Genomic DNA, 17,915 nt, shown 5'->3' with positions numbered 1-17,915 from the left:
GTAACTTTAATCTGTAAACAGATTAAAATGTTCATACAACTATTTTAAGTCAGGATCTTGGAAGGGTATACCCAAGAAATGCATACTGTTAGCTGTTAAATAATAACCCAACATCTCCATCTAAATTAGAAACACTTTCCTCTTAATATTTTCCCATAAGATCTATATGTTTCATAATAAAAAGTCTTTCCAGGGAATGTCCATGTTAGTTTATTGTAGCAAAAGCAAAAGTTATGAAGCAAATTTAATACTAATGAAACCAGATATTGCTGGTTTAAGCTGAATGTTTATACATTCAACTACTAACAGAATTCCAGTGGGGGATACCCACTCTGTGTGTGTGTGTGTTTGTGTGTGAACTGTAATGAGGAATGACCTATTTCTCGAAGTATTTTTTAAAAAATAAATTTTTGGAGCTACTTTCTAATTTTCATGTATTTTCCTGCCAAATGTACAGGAAACTGTGGGACTACTGCCAGTTGTTGGGCATCATAGCTGACTGGAATGATGGAACCCTCAAAAATTTGGGAGGGAAACTCAACTGTTGGTCTCTAAGAAATCATAAACATTTATAAACATAATAAGAAAAGGCTAAGGTATGAAATTTCATCATCAGCTTTGAGTGATGCAAAGCATTGTGCAAGATGAAGGTCTGGTTAGGAAATTCTGGGAATTGAAGTCTACACATCTTAAAATTGCCACGGTTAAGAGACACTGGTCTAGATGATCTGATGCCTTTCTATTGGTTAATTTCTGAATCTCCATGGAAACAGTCACCAAGCACAATTGGTTCTTTCTTTCCACCTTTCTAAACCAGCTAATTGATGGACAAGCAATAATGATTGAAAACATTGATTACTAAACTGTATAAGCTCAGGCCCACTGAAAACACTTCAGCAAAGTTCCTTTTTGCTAAATCTCTATCTGATTCTTTGGAATTCTACTACTAATTCTACTTCTTCTAAAGTAAGAAAAGAGGTCAGCATATGTAAAAAGTGGATTATGCTTTTCTTGATTTTAATCAGAAAAGTAATGGTTTGACATTTGAGGTCAAGAGGGGTTTTATTTGATTCATGCCCATATTGATTGATCAAAATTATTGTTAATTGAATAATAAATTAAATATTTATTAGATTAAATATTGTTAAATATCTGAGGGGTAATTACGCCTGAAGAATCTTTTTGATATTCTTTTATAACGTGTGCGGTTTCTTCTTTTTCTGCAGCACAAAAACCCTTCATAAAAACTGTGTCATGAAACATGCACTTTTTATTTAAAGTATCACGTTTATCATTTTAGGGTTGCTAAGGATTTTTGTTTACTGTTCCTCTTCCCTTTAAATTAGAGACAGGTTCCAATTTAGAAACAGGGGACTGATTTGGCTAGCCTGCCCCCTTCCCCCACCCCCTTTTCCTTTTGGTATGACTGCAGTGATATTTGGAGTCAGTATTGAATTTTGATGCAAGCGTTTGTAAAAAAGAAATATTCTGGAAGAGGTTTCTTGACTATCCTGGGAAAGGCGGTGTAGGGTTGCAGTTAAGGCATTTGACTGAATTGTGGGAGTCCCATATCAAGTCCACCATCAGCTGCAGAAGACTCCTGGATAACCCAAGAGTTTGTGCTCTTAGCTGCACCTACTGCATGAAGTTGTGACTGTGGGAAAAATGTAAGGAGGTGTTGGAAGAAATGTCCATCTGGGTTCAGTTCAGTGGTGGGATTCAATTTTTTTTTACTACCAGTTCTGTGGGTGTGGCTTGGTGGGCATGGCAGGGGAAGGATACTGTAAAATCCCCATTCCCTCCCCATTCTTGGGGGAAAGTTACTACCGGTTCTCCGAACTACTCAAAATTTCTGCGACTGGTTCTCCAGAACTGGTCAGAACCTGCTGAACACCACCTCTGGTTCAGTTCCAAGTGGGGAGAAAGTCACTGGAAGCATGGAGTCTGTTTGGAAAGATGGTTTAATGGAGAACAGGATCACATGCCTTGGAGCTCTTGGACGAACAAAAAGGGAGGAGATGCTCAGAGCGCCTGGGTTTTATGCCCCCTCTGGACTTTGAACTTCCTGGGGCACAGGAAGAGTATTCTGATTGGTTGCTGTCAGAGATCATAGCTTGCTTTGTAGGTTGTCTGTGTGCTAAGTTTGGTTGAAATTTGGTGGGTGGTGCAACGAAGGGCAATTGAATGGCTCTGCCTGAAGGAGGTAGATCTTTGTTATGTAGAATAGACTGGCCCAGGCCTTAATGGCCCATTAACAAAGGTGTGGGTGTGTGTCGGGGGGGAGTGAGTTTCTGCCTCTCTGAGTTTCTACTTCTCTTTTAGGAGAAATATTCTGTCTTTTTAATATATCCTAAAATATTTCATTTTCCTAGGAGAGGGGTGGGTTTTAACTTCCAACAGCGGGTATGCTGCATATACCACCTTGAGTTCCAGGAGAAAAGGTGGGATTATCAATCAATCCAATAATTACTCAATCTCCTGGATAAAATCCAGAAGAAAGGAAGAAATATGTCAGTGCTGGAGATGATTTTACTGTCTGTGGAATTTCCTGTTCCCAATGTTAGAATTGTTCTCTTAATATTACTATAAGTTATAATCATTCATTGCATTAAAAAAATACTAGAGATAGTCCTCATTTTATAACCGTTCATTTGACTGCTCAAAGTTACAACGGCTCTGAAAAAAGTAACCTATGAAAAAAAGTTTTTCACGTTTACAAATGTTGCAGCATCCCATAGTCATGGGATCAAAATACAGATGCTTGCCAACTGGCACGTACTTATGATAGCTGCAGTGTCCCGGGGTCACGTGATCTCCTTTGTGACCTTCTGAGAAGCAAAGTCAATAGGGGAGTCAGATTCACTTAACAACTGCAATGATTCACTTAACAACCATGGGCAAGAAAGTTCATAAAAAGGAGGCAAAACCAGAGGTGGTATTCAGCAAGTTCTGACCAGTAGCGGAAATTTTGAGTAGTTTGGAGAACTGGCAAATACCACCTCTGATTGGCCCCACTCCCATGTATTCTCTGCCTCCTGAGTCCCAGCGGATCGGCTGGGTCTTCTTTTGTTGCCCTGCACAGGAGAACAGAGCTGGAAAGCAGGTTAGTGGGGTGGGGAGGGAATGGGGGTTTTGCAGTATTCTTCCCCTCTCATGCCCACCAAGCAATGACACGCCCCCAAGCCAGGCCCATTTTTTTTTTAAAATTGTCTGAATCCCACCAGTGGGCAAAACCCACTGTCTCAGTTAGCAATAGAAATTTAATGCTCAATTGAGGTCAGAAGTCAAGGACTACCTGTATTGTTTCAGAGCAGTAAGTTAATTCATTTGTTTCTATAATTAGCATAAGTCTCAAACTAGTTAATGATTAGGCTTTCTTTTCTTTCTTCTTACTATTTCAAGGAAGTAAATGCTTTAAAACCAATGTTTGACCTGCCAGTTAACAAAATTAACTGCCCAATTCTGTTAATTGCTTAATTTCTCCTGTTACTACTTTCTAACAGGATAAGGACCAATAGTAATTATAACCCAAGGAAATGGAATGGCTTTCTTTTGTTTCTTATTTCTTGTTATCTTTGCTGGAATTGGATAGGAAATGTAATGCAAATTTTTACACAGTATTTAGGCAGTAATGAACCTTTGCTTCATTAAATCTGAATGCTAGTATCTCTATAGTATTAGCATCAAAGGACACCTGTTATATGTGACAGATGCTGGAAATAAAACCAGTACAAAACAATCATGGGATCTTTTCCCCCTCACAACGTGCTAAGTCAAGATGCAGCCAATGTGGCTTATTACTCATGGTTTGTAGTTTAGTATGATGTGTGAATGCAATAAATTGTGTTTTTTCCCCTAGCAATTTATGGATAAGCCAAATAGGGCTTAATTCAGGGGTGGGATTCAAATTTTTAACAACCGGTTCTGTGGGCGTGGCTTAGGTGGTGGGCGTGGCTTGGATGTCATGTGACTGGGTGGACATGGCTTGGTGATCATGTCATTGGCTGGGTGTGGCCAACTCAACATCACTCACATTTTATTTTATCAATTGCTTACAAGATAATAGGTATAAGTAAAAACATAGTTATGAATACATGGATATATATAAGAAAAATAAAAAAAATAAAAGAAACAGTAGCACAGGGACTGTAGGCACATTGATGCGCTTATGCACGCCCCTACAGACCTCTTAGGGAAGGGGTGAGGTCAATAGTAGAAAGTCTAAGGTTAAAGTTTTGGGGTTTGGGAAAGAAACCACAGAGTCAGGTAGAGTATTCCAGACATTGACCACTCAGTTGCTGAAGTCGTATTTCCTGCAATCAAGTTTGGTATGATTAATCTTGAGTTTGTATCTATTGCTTGCTCTTGTGTTGTTATGGTTGAAGCTGAAGTATTCATTGACAGGTAGGACACTGCAATGTATGATTTAATATACTATACTTAGATCAGACTGAAGGCGGTATAGTTCTAGGTTTTCTAGGTCTAGAATTTCAAGTCTGGTGGCATAAGGTATTCTGCAACGGGTAGAGGAGTGGAGAACTCTTCTTGTGAAATATTTCTGGACTTTCTCAACTGTGTTAATATCAGATATGTAATGTGGGTTCCAGACTGATGAGCTGTATTCGAGTATTGGTCTTATAAATGTTTTGTATGCTCTAGTTATTACTGTAATATTACCAGAGAAAAAGCTATGTAAGATTAGGTTAACAACTCTTAATGCCTTTTTGGCTATGTAGTTACAGTGGGCTCTAGCGCTTAGATCATTAGAGATGAGTACTCCAAGATCCTTGACAGAGTTTGGATCATCAACAAGGTCTTGACAATTCAAGGTCTAGGTCTTGACTATTTTATTTTCTGATTTTTTTTTTTTGCCAATATGTAGGACAGCATTTATTTGTTGAGATTTGAAGTTGCCATTTGTTTGACCATTCTGATACATAGTCGAGGTCTTTTTGAAGGGTAGCAGTATTGTCTGTGGTGTTGAATAGCTTTACATCATCAGCAAAGAGAACGCAGTTGCTCTTAATAGGATCACAGAGGTCATTTATGTAGAATATGAAGAGAGTTGGTCCTAGAACAGTGCCTTGGGGGGCACCACTGTTGACAGGTACAGAATTGGATAGGACATTCCCAATTTTGACCATTTGTTTGACAGGAATGCTTCTATCCAGTTATGCAGGTGTCCAGAGATACCATAAGATTTTAGTTTTAGGAGTAGTTTGTTGTGTACCATTGAATCAAAGGCTTTACAGAAGTCTATGTAGATTGCATCTATTGCTTTGCCCTGATCGAGTTGTGTAGTCCATATGTTTTTGCAGTGTAAAAGTTGCAGATTACAGGATAGTTTTTTTCTGAAACCAAATTGTTTATTAGAGGGTAGGTTGTTTGTTTCTAAATGGAAGATGGTGGATTGGTTAATAATTGATTCCATGACTTTACAGGTGACGCAGTATAAAGAGATTGGTCTGTAATTTTCAACTAGGCTGGGGTCTCCCTTTTTGAAGATGGGGATGACTGTGGCTTGTGACCAGAGTTTTGGCAAGGAGCTGGTCCTGAAAGATTTTTCAAAGATTATGCTTAGAGGTTCAGATATGGCAGTGGATCGCTTTTTTAAGAAGTAGGCACATATTCCATCCAGTCCAATAGGTAGAGATGGTTTTAGATTGCGTAGTGCTCTTTCAACATTGTCTTCTGTAAAATTGATATGTATTAGATCATTGTAGTTGTCTGTGGCTCGACTAGGAAATACTGGGCATGATCCATTGCTGTTACCAAATACTGAGCCAAAGAATGTGTTAAAGTGGTTGGCTTTAATAGTGTCATCATTGCAGTTTTTACCATTAGGTCCTTTCAGGGGTGGGATGGACCTTGAGGCACGCATCTCCTCCCCTGGCCTCTCATGACTGTGGGGATGCTGCAACAGTCATAAGTGTGAAAAATGGTCATAAGTCACTTTTTTCAGTGCCATTGTAACTTTGAATGGTCACTCCACACAAGCAAAGTAGCAGCAAAGGAGGGGAAAAAGCTCCAGACAAGTTCCTGAGACAGGAAGTCTAGTCCTGCCAAGAATGTAATAAGGGTTAACGGAGAGGCAGTTTCTGTAAGCAACACCAGAATGTTTCATTCCTGCCTTCCTTACAGGATTAGGCCAGTAATTTCTTCTAACAACCGGTTCTCCAAACTGTTTAGAATGTTAACAATCGGTTCTAGTGAATAGGTGCGAACTAGTAGAATCCCACCCCTGGCTTAATTATTGCGTGAACATAGTCATTGTGAAGATCCAACATTATCTGGCTAAACTAACAAAATAGGACCAGCTCCCCCAACCTTTTTTTGTGTGGCTAAAGTACATATACATTAAAAAGGTTTTTTTACACACACCCCTCCATTTTTTTCTTTTTTCTTGCCAGAAAATGACCAGAGCTAAAATCCTGTTAGTTTTCCAGAGGAAATAGATATGCATCGTTAGAAATATTGTTCTCTGTACTGATGAACTGTGGAATATGTATGTTACCGTTATTATCTTGAAATTAATAGGTTTTTGACAGCTATTTTCTTTTCCTCCTTTTCCATTTGACATGTTTAGCATTAAATGAAAAATGACAACAATCTGAGTTTTTAAATTTTTTTTTTTATCCTAAAAATAAGCTGGCTTGGCATTGGTAACCTAATTACCATTAACAATCCCAACACAATTGATTGTCCTGGAGAAAATCCAATTGCCATGGCAGCAGTGTTAACTGAGTGGTCCAAAAAGCTTCCAGACTATTTATTAAAGTTCTTTGGAACTTAGGACAATTTCAAGTCACGACAGGATGTGATGATCTGTCATCTTTTTTAAAACTCCAAAATGGAATGCACTTCCACAAAAACTCTTTGTGATAGTTTTGGAACCGGGTGATAACATGTGCTCCAGTTGATTCTGGGACCTGGGTTTTACTCTTAACTATTTCTTTGAAACCAGAGAATAGCTAATCATTTTATTGCAATCTTTGGTTCTATAAAACTTAAATAGGTAACTCTCCCCTTGGTGACATTCAGTTTATGAGCCATGGTGGTTAGAGTGCAGTACTGCAGGCTACTTCTGCTGCCTGCCAGTTGCCTGCAATTTTGCAGTTCAAATCTCACCTGGCTCAAGGTTGACTCAGCCTTTCATCCTTCCAAGGTCGGTAAAATGAGGCCCCAGATTATTGGGAGCAATACACTGACTCTGTAAACCGCTTAGAGAGGGCTGTGAAGTGGTATATAAGTCTATGTGCTATCGCTATTCACCTTCTGATTGCTGGACTCTATTGACTACAATCCCAGGTATACAGAGAAGGAATGGTGGCATTTGGGATGTTTATCAATGCTGTCTTGGTGATTTCTCCTTATAGCAATGTGAAAAGGGGATTTAATTAATTTGATTTACTTTTTTATTTTTGGGGGAGAGGAAGTGAAATTTTTAAAAATATTCTTGGACTGCTGATTGCTCAGAGGGAGAATATTGACTGAGCAAAATTCTTTGCTCTCTCTTGCAGACCATCTTGAAGGAACGTTGGTTGTGTGGTTTGCTGCTGTGTTCTCAGCATTCTGAGGTTGGTGCAAGTTGAAGATGATGACAGGTAGGGTTGAAATTGGAGGAACCTAGAAGTGGAAATGGTGGTTGGGCGAGAATGCCCAAACTCTATCAACAGAGAATGATATCAAAAGGAATTTAAAAAATGACAAAGTAACGTTATGATTGGTTGTGGTATAGCTGTTGATGTCTTTCATTCCAGAGTTGCTCAGAAGCATTTAGAGACATAGACTTCTCCATTTCTTTAAAACTAGCTGCAGTTACTAGACATTATTCCCAAAGAATCCAGTTTTCCTCTGGGTTTACCACACCCAACTGATTAATAGTGTATTGAGGTGCCCTAACTGAGTGAGAGGTTAAAAGAGGACTGTTTGTACCAACCAGAAACCAAAATGTAAGTGTTGTAGGCAGAAGTGGTTTTGGGAGCAGGGAGAATAGGAGAAAGCCAAAATAACGATGGCAGTGAAAGGCAGGAAAACAGAGGGAACGGTAAGGGAGGAATTGAGAAGATTTGGAAAAGAAAGAAGACCCACTTTCGAAGTCTATTTCTTACTGCTGAAACCATTGCATTATGGGGCAGATGCATGGGCCAGTATATCAGCAGGTACACAGAGGAGTAGAAAGAGGGAGTTATATTTGCAAGTGGAGGAAGCCTTAGAAGATTCTAACTCTGCTATGGGAGTATGATCCAAAAGAGTAAAATATTTAGGGATATAAGCAGGGGTGGGATTCAAATTTTTTAACAACCAGTTCTGTGCGCATGGCTTAGTTGGTGGTCATGGCTTGGTAGTCATGTGACTGGCTGAGTGTGGCCAACTCAATATCACTCACATCGAGGTACGCATCTCCTCGCCTGGCCTCTCAAGACTGTGGGGATGCTGCAATAGACGTAAGTGTGAAAAAAGGTCATAAGTCACTTTTTTCAGTGCCACTGTAACTTTGAATGGTCAGTCCACACAAGCAAAGCACCAGCAAAGGAGGGAGAAAAAACTCCAGAGATGTTCCTGAGACAGGAAGTCTAGTCCTGCCAAGAATGTAATAAGGGTTAACGGAGAGGCAGTTTCTGTAAACAACACCAGAATGTTTCCTTCCTGCCTTCCTTACAGGATTAGGCCAGTAATTTCTCCTAACAACCGGTTCTCCGAACTGCTTAGAATGTTAACAACCAGTTCTAGCGAATAGGTGCAAACTGGTAGAATCCCACCCCTTGATATAAGAATATCTACACTATCTATGCAGAATCAACAAACAAGACCCTGAAGCAAAAGACTTCACTGTGTTTCAAAATTATTATGAGTTTAATTCAAACAATTATTCTGAACTATTCTAATTTTGGCAGTTTTCTACTCTGATAAGAATGCAAGCACAGACACCTCTCAAAAGAAAACAAAAGATTTTCAGTTAGGATATTTGATAAAACTAATATTCAAAGATAAAATTGTCTTCAATGGGCCTCTTCCGTCTCTTTGGTAAATTCAGTCCTTGGGCATTTGTAACTACGCATATGAGTCTGTCTCCTCTTTCCTAGTATATAAAACTGCTTTTTGTGCAACTGATTATCGTAAAATAAGCAACATTATTTCCTTAATTACTATGATATGTGAACAGTCTAAGTGTATTTGTCTTTTGTATCCTCTGAGCAGTGCTTAGGTTACATCAAACTTTGCAGGAACATTTTACTTTTCAAATAAGTTAATATTGGTAGGTAAAACAGAAAGCTGGTTAAGATAACAATCATGCTATGCCATGTTATGTTATATCAGCATCCAGATGATTTCCCTCAAGGCCCTCCAGAAGTCATAAGCCAATCCTGCTTTTAATTGTTAACTCCTGCCGGTAACCCTCACTCCTTTCTTACCTTTATTATCATTAAATCACATGGCTCTAGCACAGCCAATCAGATACCATGGAGCACATCACATGATGTTTACCCTACCTTGTTATCTCTCTAATCTGAGTTCGGTTCAGGACTGTGCACATTTGCAATAACAATGACTGGAAGGTGCAAGCATTTAAGAATGAAAAGGAATGGAAGGCTATTTTGGTCAAAAGTGAAAAAGAAATTGAACAGGCAGTTTTGTCTAAATTCTTCCTAGCTTAAGGCTATTGAGTTTTAGGACTGCGCTAGCCCAGTTTCTCGCTTTGGAAAGATTGACAAAGTTCAGAATCTATGGGTACCATTAGGGAGAACGAAGCAGCTCATTACAGATGTCACTGGAGAATAGCAGAAGTGCTTGTCCTTTAAATGACTATTATTGTATTTTTGCTGTCAGTGAAGGAGAGAAATATTCATTGGATTTTCTGCCTCAGGAATCATAGCAGTTCAACCAGGTTTAGATACTGTGTACTTTGGCTTGCTGGGAGAGGTTGGCTATTTATTTATTTATTTTCCTCAGGTTCAGACAGCAAAATTTCTCAGGCTATTCTTTCCTTCTTCTTTTTCAAAAATTCCTCCTGTGCCAAGAAAAAAACACCCCATTTTACAACACCTTAGTTGCTGTAATAGAAGGTGTAAAACACACAGTACAATATATTGCATTCTTGTGTTGAAGAATACAAGAAGAGAAATGACAGACTAGAGCAGGGGTCTCCAACCTTTTGGACCACATGGACTACCAAACTCATACTTTTAAATCCCGAGGACCTGTAATATGATTTTTTTTTAAAAAGATAATATATTTAATATAAAAATTATTTTTTATATTAAATATAAAGTTAATATAAAAATAAAGGGATGGAGAAGCCGAGAGCTATGCACGGCTCCAGCTCCGTTTCCTTGCCTGCCCTCCAGGTGGGTGCAGAGGGAGAGAAAGGAAAGAGAGAGAAGAGGCAGGAGCAACCCAAAGCTGGAGAATTAATGGCTAGAGCTGACAGCAGGCGCTGAGGGGGAGGGGACTATTGCTGCCGCCACCGCTGTGTGTGGGAGCTAATTGGTCGGGGACTTGACTCCAGGGTCCCTCGAAGAGCAGGGAGGCGCGAGAACTGCACGGCCCAGATTAATTGCTTTCGGGGGCCATTTCTACTGGGGCCCACCAAAAATTTTCCGTGGCAATCACTAGACTAGAGAGATGCAGAAATGATCATAAAAAAAATCAAGCTGAGTACTTTTGGAGAAGGAATAGGTAAAATAGGTCTATCTGCTCTGTTTTTAATTCTTGTTCTGTGAGACACTTATATTTCTGTATGTAATATGTATAAAGGAACAAAAATATTCATATTATTGCTCCATTGAAAACAGCAGTTGTCTTACTATTGATTGCATCATGACAGGGAACTCCAATTGTAATTGTGGATTTAATTATGACATTCAAATAATGTTATTTTACTTTAATAGCACATTCACAATGAGAGATTAAGAGCTCCGTTCTTGACTAATTAGCTGATATCTTCAGTGCAATCCTTTCAGAAGTAAACAGCAGTAAACAGATGGTTAGGAAACTACTCCTTTTTAATTGTTCATATATTAAGATACAGCTTTGCTTAGGCTGTGCTCTTTCATTTACATACTTATTTGGAAATTAGTCCTTCCAAATATAATGGGAATTAATCTTACAGATCTGTAGGTTGCACTGGTGAGCAGTTCATTGTTTGATAAAAGAACTCTGAACTTTGATTCAGCATACTTCTTTCCTAAATTATTTCACAGTTATTTAATATAGAATTGATTTATTTTCAGGACAATTTGACATTTTAAATTCATTTGAAAAATAGCAGTCTGCTTCATAAGAAAGAAAAAACAGCTGATTCAGATATTTTGAGATTCTTCTATAAGAAATGTCTTGAAAGTCTCTGTGTATGTAACTATATAGAAGAAACAATATAAGACCAGATATGTCTCTAGCTAGCCCTAAAATTGATTTCAAGACCTTACATTCCATGGAACCAACAATCAAAGACAGAAAAGTGCATTTCAAGGACAGTATTGTCTTCTTGGCAGCAGTTATTGATAGAGTCTCACCACAAAACCTGAGAAAACGGCATTGGAGAAAAAGCAAAAGGATTATAACTTTAAGATTTAACACCAAGGGCTTAATTTCGGTGCTTCAGACACGCTGTCAATAATCAGGAATCTTGCGAAGTCACTGTTCTGACAATGCTTTTACCCAGGGGTGGGATTCTACCAGTTCTGTCTAGTTCTATAGAACCCCTTGTTAATTTTCTAAGTAGTTTGGAGAACTAGTAATTAGAAGCAATCTCCTTTTGTTTTTTTTCCACACTTATTACATTCTTGGCAGAAAGCCTAGACTTACTGTCTCCGGAGATTATGAAGGTGACTTTCTTAAAGGGGAAGGGTTGTTTTAAGATTTTTACACTGCTGTTGGGGGAAAAACTTTCTTGGACAATCAGCACTTTGAAGAAATAATTGAATAATGAAGCAAAGCTTTTAGTGACAGGGAACCAAGATGAGTGATATTCAGCAAGACTTCTTGGCTAGCTAGAAAGATTGACATTCAGACATGAGTTTACATACCCTTTCTGAGTTTTGGTCTAAAACTGGTTTTTGGTGAAACTTAATTCTGTGTTTGGTGATGTTTAATCCTGTGTTTATTGATGGGATAATTTTTTCCTAATCAGCTTCAACAAGCAACAGCTACTGTTGTGATTTAATTATTTGTATTGTGTTTGAATTTTTTCCTGCCCCATGGTTTCTTTTTCTATCTGTGAAGGGGGTCTTCCTTCACTGCTTTAATACTATCTGGCACTGTCCTTTTGGAGTATACTTCCAAGAGGCAGGATGCAAGCTTGGCGCTGATTTTTTTTTTATATTGCCTTTCTGGGGGGCATGTGACCTTTCCTTAAATCTGGATGATTTCCTTAGGATAATTTGTGAAGTGAGTGAGACCAGCTGGTATCTTTAAGTGGTGCAAATAGATCTAAGGATTGCTTTTCCTGGGTGTGCTTTTCCTGGAGAGCTTAAATGACCTCTCTGCTAAAGGGTTTCACTTTATGAGCAAAAGTTGGCTGCTTGATAGTTATCACTGCATTTTAACGATTTTCATTCCTCAAGGTGCTCTGGCACCCTGCCTGATTTGTAATTCTTTCTTGCAGATATTTTTAATCTAATGATTGGCATTTAGGGCAGCTTTTTGCAAGCAAAGAAGATTTTTGTATTTTTCTACTTGACTTAATCCTTGACTTACAACAGTTCATTTAGTGATCATTCAAAGTTACAATGGCACTGAAAAAAGTGACATGACCATTTTTCACACTTATGACCATTGCACTGTAATGAGAGGCCAGATGAGGAGAAGCACCCCTTAACATGAGTGATGTTGAGCAAGCCATACCCCCCAACTAAGCCACGCCCACAGAATCGGTTGTTAAAAAAACTGAATCCCATCCCTGCTTTTACCACCTTGAAACATTCCTGGTGTTATTGAATTGTGAAATATTGAACTGTAGTCAAATATTGACTACAGTTATATTCTATAGGTCATCCAGTTGGAAAAATCTCTCAACATTGAAGATGAAATCCATACAACAGGCAATATGTTTACAATATCAGGTCATTCTGTTGATACTCAATGAAGAGATGGAACATACCATGTGGTGCATCATCAATTACAGTATTATCTGACATGGATTATTATATAATTCAAATATGTCACATTGGGTGTTATGACCTGATAGATATTTCATCATCCTTAGAAGCTCCCTACCTAGTAGAAAAGATATACTAGGTCCTTAGGTAAACTTGACATGAGCATGAATATATCTATATAATATAAATATACTGTGCACGAATAAATCTGTATAGTATGAATATATCTGTCTAAGTCAGTGAAATGTAGAAGTTAAAGTACTGGGCTAGGAGTGGGGAAACCCAGGTTCTAGTCCTCCCTTAGGCACAGATGCTGGTTGGGTCACTTCAGACCAGTCTTTCTCTCTCAATGGACCCAGTGTGTCTTTGAATCACGGGAAAGTCAAAAAAACATCTCTTTGCTAATATGTTCTCGACCAGCATGTTAGATCATGGTCCATAATCTTCAATGAAGAGGCTTTCATCTTGCAGTTGACTCAGGCTGATAATATTACTACCACCACTATCCCCCCCACAACCCCCCCCCACATGCACATAAACTGGGGAGTCGTGTTATTGCACGTGATGTTAAATATGTTGTCTAAAGCATTGTATGAGGACTTTAAAAATGCAGGATAAAGGTTTACTCTGTGTTGACACCACAATGTAAGTGGAAGGGAGATTAAGGCCTTGTTTCCTGCTCTATTAAAAAAAAGCAAAGGTCTATCAAAGGTCTATATAGCAATTAGTGATAGGGAGAAAACTTCCATTGGAACCCATGGAGACTGTTATGTTTTTATTTTATTGCAGTGTGAAGGGATCCTTGTCAGAATCATTTCAGTGAAGGAAGAATCATTTCAGCAATGACAGTTAAATCTCCCCTCCTGGCTGTTATGGTCCTTCAAAATAGATCAGTAAACTTAATACTTAAATCTAGTAATTCTCCGTGCAGAAGGTGATGCATTTAAGTGCCCAATATGGAGGCAACGGCAGCTATGAAATCACTCTGTAGAAATAAAAAAAAGACTTGCTCTACAGCAATGAAATCAATGCAAACTGAGCCAGGACCAGTGGTCCAGGAACCTTTCAATTTACAACCATTTAGTGACCATTTGAAGTTACAGTGCCATTGTGAAAAAGTGGCTTTTTTCATTTATGACTTGCAGCATCCCTGAGGTTATGTGATCAAAATTTGAATAGCAATAGCAACAGCACTTAGACTTATATACCACTTCAAAGTGCTGTACTGCCTTCTCTGAGTGGTTTACAGAGTTAGCATATTGCTCCCAACAATCTGGGTCCTCATTTTACCGATTTGGGAAGGCTGGAAGGCTGAGTCAATCTTGAGCCTGGTGACATTCGAACTGCCAAATTGCACTCAGCTGGCAGTCAGCAGAAGTAACCTGCAGTACTGCACTCTAATCAGTGTGTCACCGAATGCTTGACAGCTAGTTCATATTTAAGACGGTTGCAGTGTCTTGAGATCATGTGATCTCCTTTTGCAAACGTCATGCAAGTAAAGTCAATGGGGAAACCATATTCACTTTACAACTGTGTTACTAACTTAAACAACTGCAGTGATTCATGTAAAACACGTGGCAAGAAAAGTCATCAAATGGGGGCAAAACTCACTTAACAACTGTTTGACTTAGAGTGGAGATTTTGGGCTCAATTGTGACTATAAGTTGAGGACTGCCTCTATATGTGAATGGAACATCCAGAAGGGGTGTTGCTAATTCTTCAACACCCCAAACAGGAACATTCCTGTGTCTGTTATTCCTTCTTGGGATGTTGTTTCAAACTTCAGGGCCATCTTCCTTCTGGGTAAATATAATCTGGATGGGGTTTTGTGTGTTATCAGAGCAGCTTTCTCAGTACGATGAATTGAAAGCCCTTCCTCAACACAAGCAGGGAACCTGGGGCTAAATCATTTATAGGGGATCTGATTTGGGGTCAGGGTTTTATGAGTACAGACAAGATATAAAATTTTGTCTTTGGCTGTTAACGCAGGTACAAAATATAGCCTCTCACAAACAGCTGGTGTCATACAGTTCTTAGTATAAGTTGGCTCAGGGTCAAATCTTTGCTCATCCAGATAAGCATGTCAGCCTCATCTTACTTGAAAGACTGTTAGGATAAAAAGGAGATGAGCCAGGTTCACTGTGGATGAAGAGTGAAATAAACATATACAGTGGTGGGTTTCCAATTTTTTTCCTACTGATTCTATGTGCTTCTCGCTGTGCCAGTCAGAGGTAGTATTTGCCGGTTCTCCAAACTGGTCAAAATTTCCACTCCTGGTATGCTGGAACTGGTCCAAACTGGCTGAATACCACCTCTGAACAAATACCTAAAAATAATCCTTAATAAAAGAGGTCTTATGATTTAATCATATGGTAAGGGAATATTACTATGTTTCCTATTAACATTAACATTGTTTACAAATGACATTTTCTCCTGAAATTAGAATAGCAGTAACACTCTCTTTTCCTGATGCCCTTTAAATATTTTAAATTATATTAACGTTTCCATCTGATTTAAGTGATTCTTTGTAACTTTTCCATTCAGGATGATTAGGATTCTTCATATGGGGTTTTTTTTTTCTCTCCTGGGACACTAATTTTATTTTGGTTTAGTGATGAAACTCAGTTCCCAGGGTTTAGATTTCAGTGGGGCAAATCAAAACGGGCACTTCTTAAGATGGGGAAGGAAAAGCAAACGCCACCCTGTATTTAAAATTCCTGGTTGCTGAATACCTGGGAAACCTTTATTGATTGGGCGAAAAACAAAACCCAACGTGAACACCAATTTCAAAAAGAAAAAGACCATGGGAAGAAAAAAAAAAGTTGTGTATGCTGGTAAGCACGAAGTAACCAAAAAGGGTTTATATATATATATATATATAAAACAGTGTTATCTCTCTGGGAGGTAGACAGTCTGAAGTGCCAATAAAAACTGTAATTACACTCACAATAGGAAGCTGCATAGCAAGCGACAGCAAGGTTTTTTCTCAAGACCTGTTTGGGTACGTTAAGATTGCAGGTCTCTATTATACATTCTGGTGCCCTGTTCTCACATATTCCTTCAGAAGGGAAATGAGGGGGAATGGGAGGGGGAAAAGTTAATTATAATCTCTTCTGGGATAAATAGGACCATAATAGGTAGACATAGAGGAACCAGTTGTGAAGCTTCTCGCCTTTCAATTTTTTTTCAGCCTTTCTATTTCACAAAGGTAAGGCCTGGGCCACATGGATGTTTCCCTCCCCCCCCATTCTTGTTTAAACAACTTGAACCTTCAGATTGCTGGTATATTATAAAGGCTGACCCAAACCACTCTCTGAGAGTGAAACAGAACAGCATTTACCTCATGGCTGTGAAGCTTCTAATTTCTTTTGCGTCCATTTAGAAATCAGTGGAGCACCATTACGTGGACACATATTCCACCCTTGGCCTTGTAACTGTGGATCACCACTGAGAGGCCTGCCGGGCTAATTCTTGTTACAGCTTTGGAAGCAAGGAACTTTTTCTCCAGCTCTTTTTGTGGTTCTCCCCAAGGCTATTTCAGGTCAATAGCCACAGCAATGGCAGTCAGGCCCCATATCCACTGGAGCTCATAGTGTAGCAGAAGAGCAAGCTGAGCTGGAAAGCAGGGTTAAACATGTAATCAGTTTGGAATCATTGTGCTGCCACAAGACACTCAAGTCCACCCCCCTCCCCCCTGAATTCCATTGACTCTTATTTAGTGCCAATTTAGCTTTGATTGTGAGTTGATTAATGTCAGGTGCAATAACCAGGAGCATTTGTTGAATTCAAAGCACAGAAGAGTTTATTGTTGCTACCTATACACAAGAATGCAGTCAACTAATGGTCAAAGCTAAAATGCTGCTAGATAAGAATCAACAGAATTCAAAGGGAGTTAGGCTTTGGTCTCTTGTGGCAACTCAAGGACTCCAAACTGATGACACATTTAACCCCATTTTCCAGCTCAGTCGCTCTTCTCTAACACATAGTCTGTAAAAAAGAATCAGAAGAGAACTGAGCAGAATAGCACACATTCATCGATTCAACTCAAAGAGGGCTTTCTCTCAGCTCTCTGCCCTCAAAATTCTATTTCTGCACCATGTGTCTCCCAAGCTGCCATCTAATCCAATATCTATCAAAGATAAATAAGCACAACTACTGTATTATTTTGCACACACTCACATACCCTAATTTTAGGAACATATCTTGTGATCCACCCAGAGATGCTGAGGATAGGGAAGCATGCAATCTATTTCCTTCTAGAGATTCACTTCAACAAAGTTATTTGACTTGCCGAGGCCTGTTGCACCTCCAAATACTTTGCAAAGCAGCTCCAAGCAACTCAGCTCACTCTTAGCTTAGGAATATCTGCATTGGGTGACTTTGCTTTATTGTCTAGAAGTAGGGTGCTACTTCATTTTGTGAGAGTTAGTTAGGTATACAAATCTAATTGGAAGTGCCTTTTTCAGAAATGTTCAAAGTGTAACCCTGCCACCACTTGAACCTGCAAAGTTTAGGCTGCTTTTCTGTGCATGTTGATCCTCCTTATGTATAGAAACAGAGAAATGAACAAGTTCACTTCATACTTTAGTGGTTAGTAGAGGGGGCATGCATAAGTGCACTAATGTGCCTGTTGTCCCTGTAATTGTCATTTTTATTCTTTTATTCTTGTTCTCATTTTTGTTTCACAAATTCTAATAAATAAATAAAATAAAGTTGTTTTTAAGATAAATCTTCTAGAGTGGCATGTTTGGATTACATTCACAAAATGGATGCCGTATTAAACCAGTTTATGCACAAAATGGCTGATGCAAAAGA

General features: G+C 38.9%; 1 long non-coding RNA gene across 1 annotated transcript in view; it reads left to right on the top strand.

The window, feature by feature from the left end:
* The window catches only part of LOC148127989 (uncharacterized), a 57,771-nt gene that overhangs the window by 24,449 nt on the left and 15,407 nt on the right, over positions 1-17,915 (top strand). The window contains exon 2 of the long non-coding RNA XR_015740783.1: positions 7,521-7,604. This is a non-coding gene — a long non-coding RNA (uncharacterized LOC148127989). The remainder of the gene's footprint in view (positions 1-7,520; positions 7,605-17,915) is intronic.

The sequence above is a fragment of the Pseudonaja textilis genome, chromosome 1 (assembly GCF_049901715.1).
Source record: "Pseudonaja textilis isolate UNSWEBS1 chromosome 1, rPseTex1.2, whole genome shotgun sequence".
NCBI lineage: Eukaryota > Metazoa > Chordata > Lepidosauria > Squamata > Elapidae > Pseudonaja > Pseudonaja textilis.
Note: the sequence above shows the minus strand (reverse complement) of the source record. Positions and strands in the feature narration are given on the sequence as shown.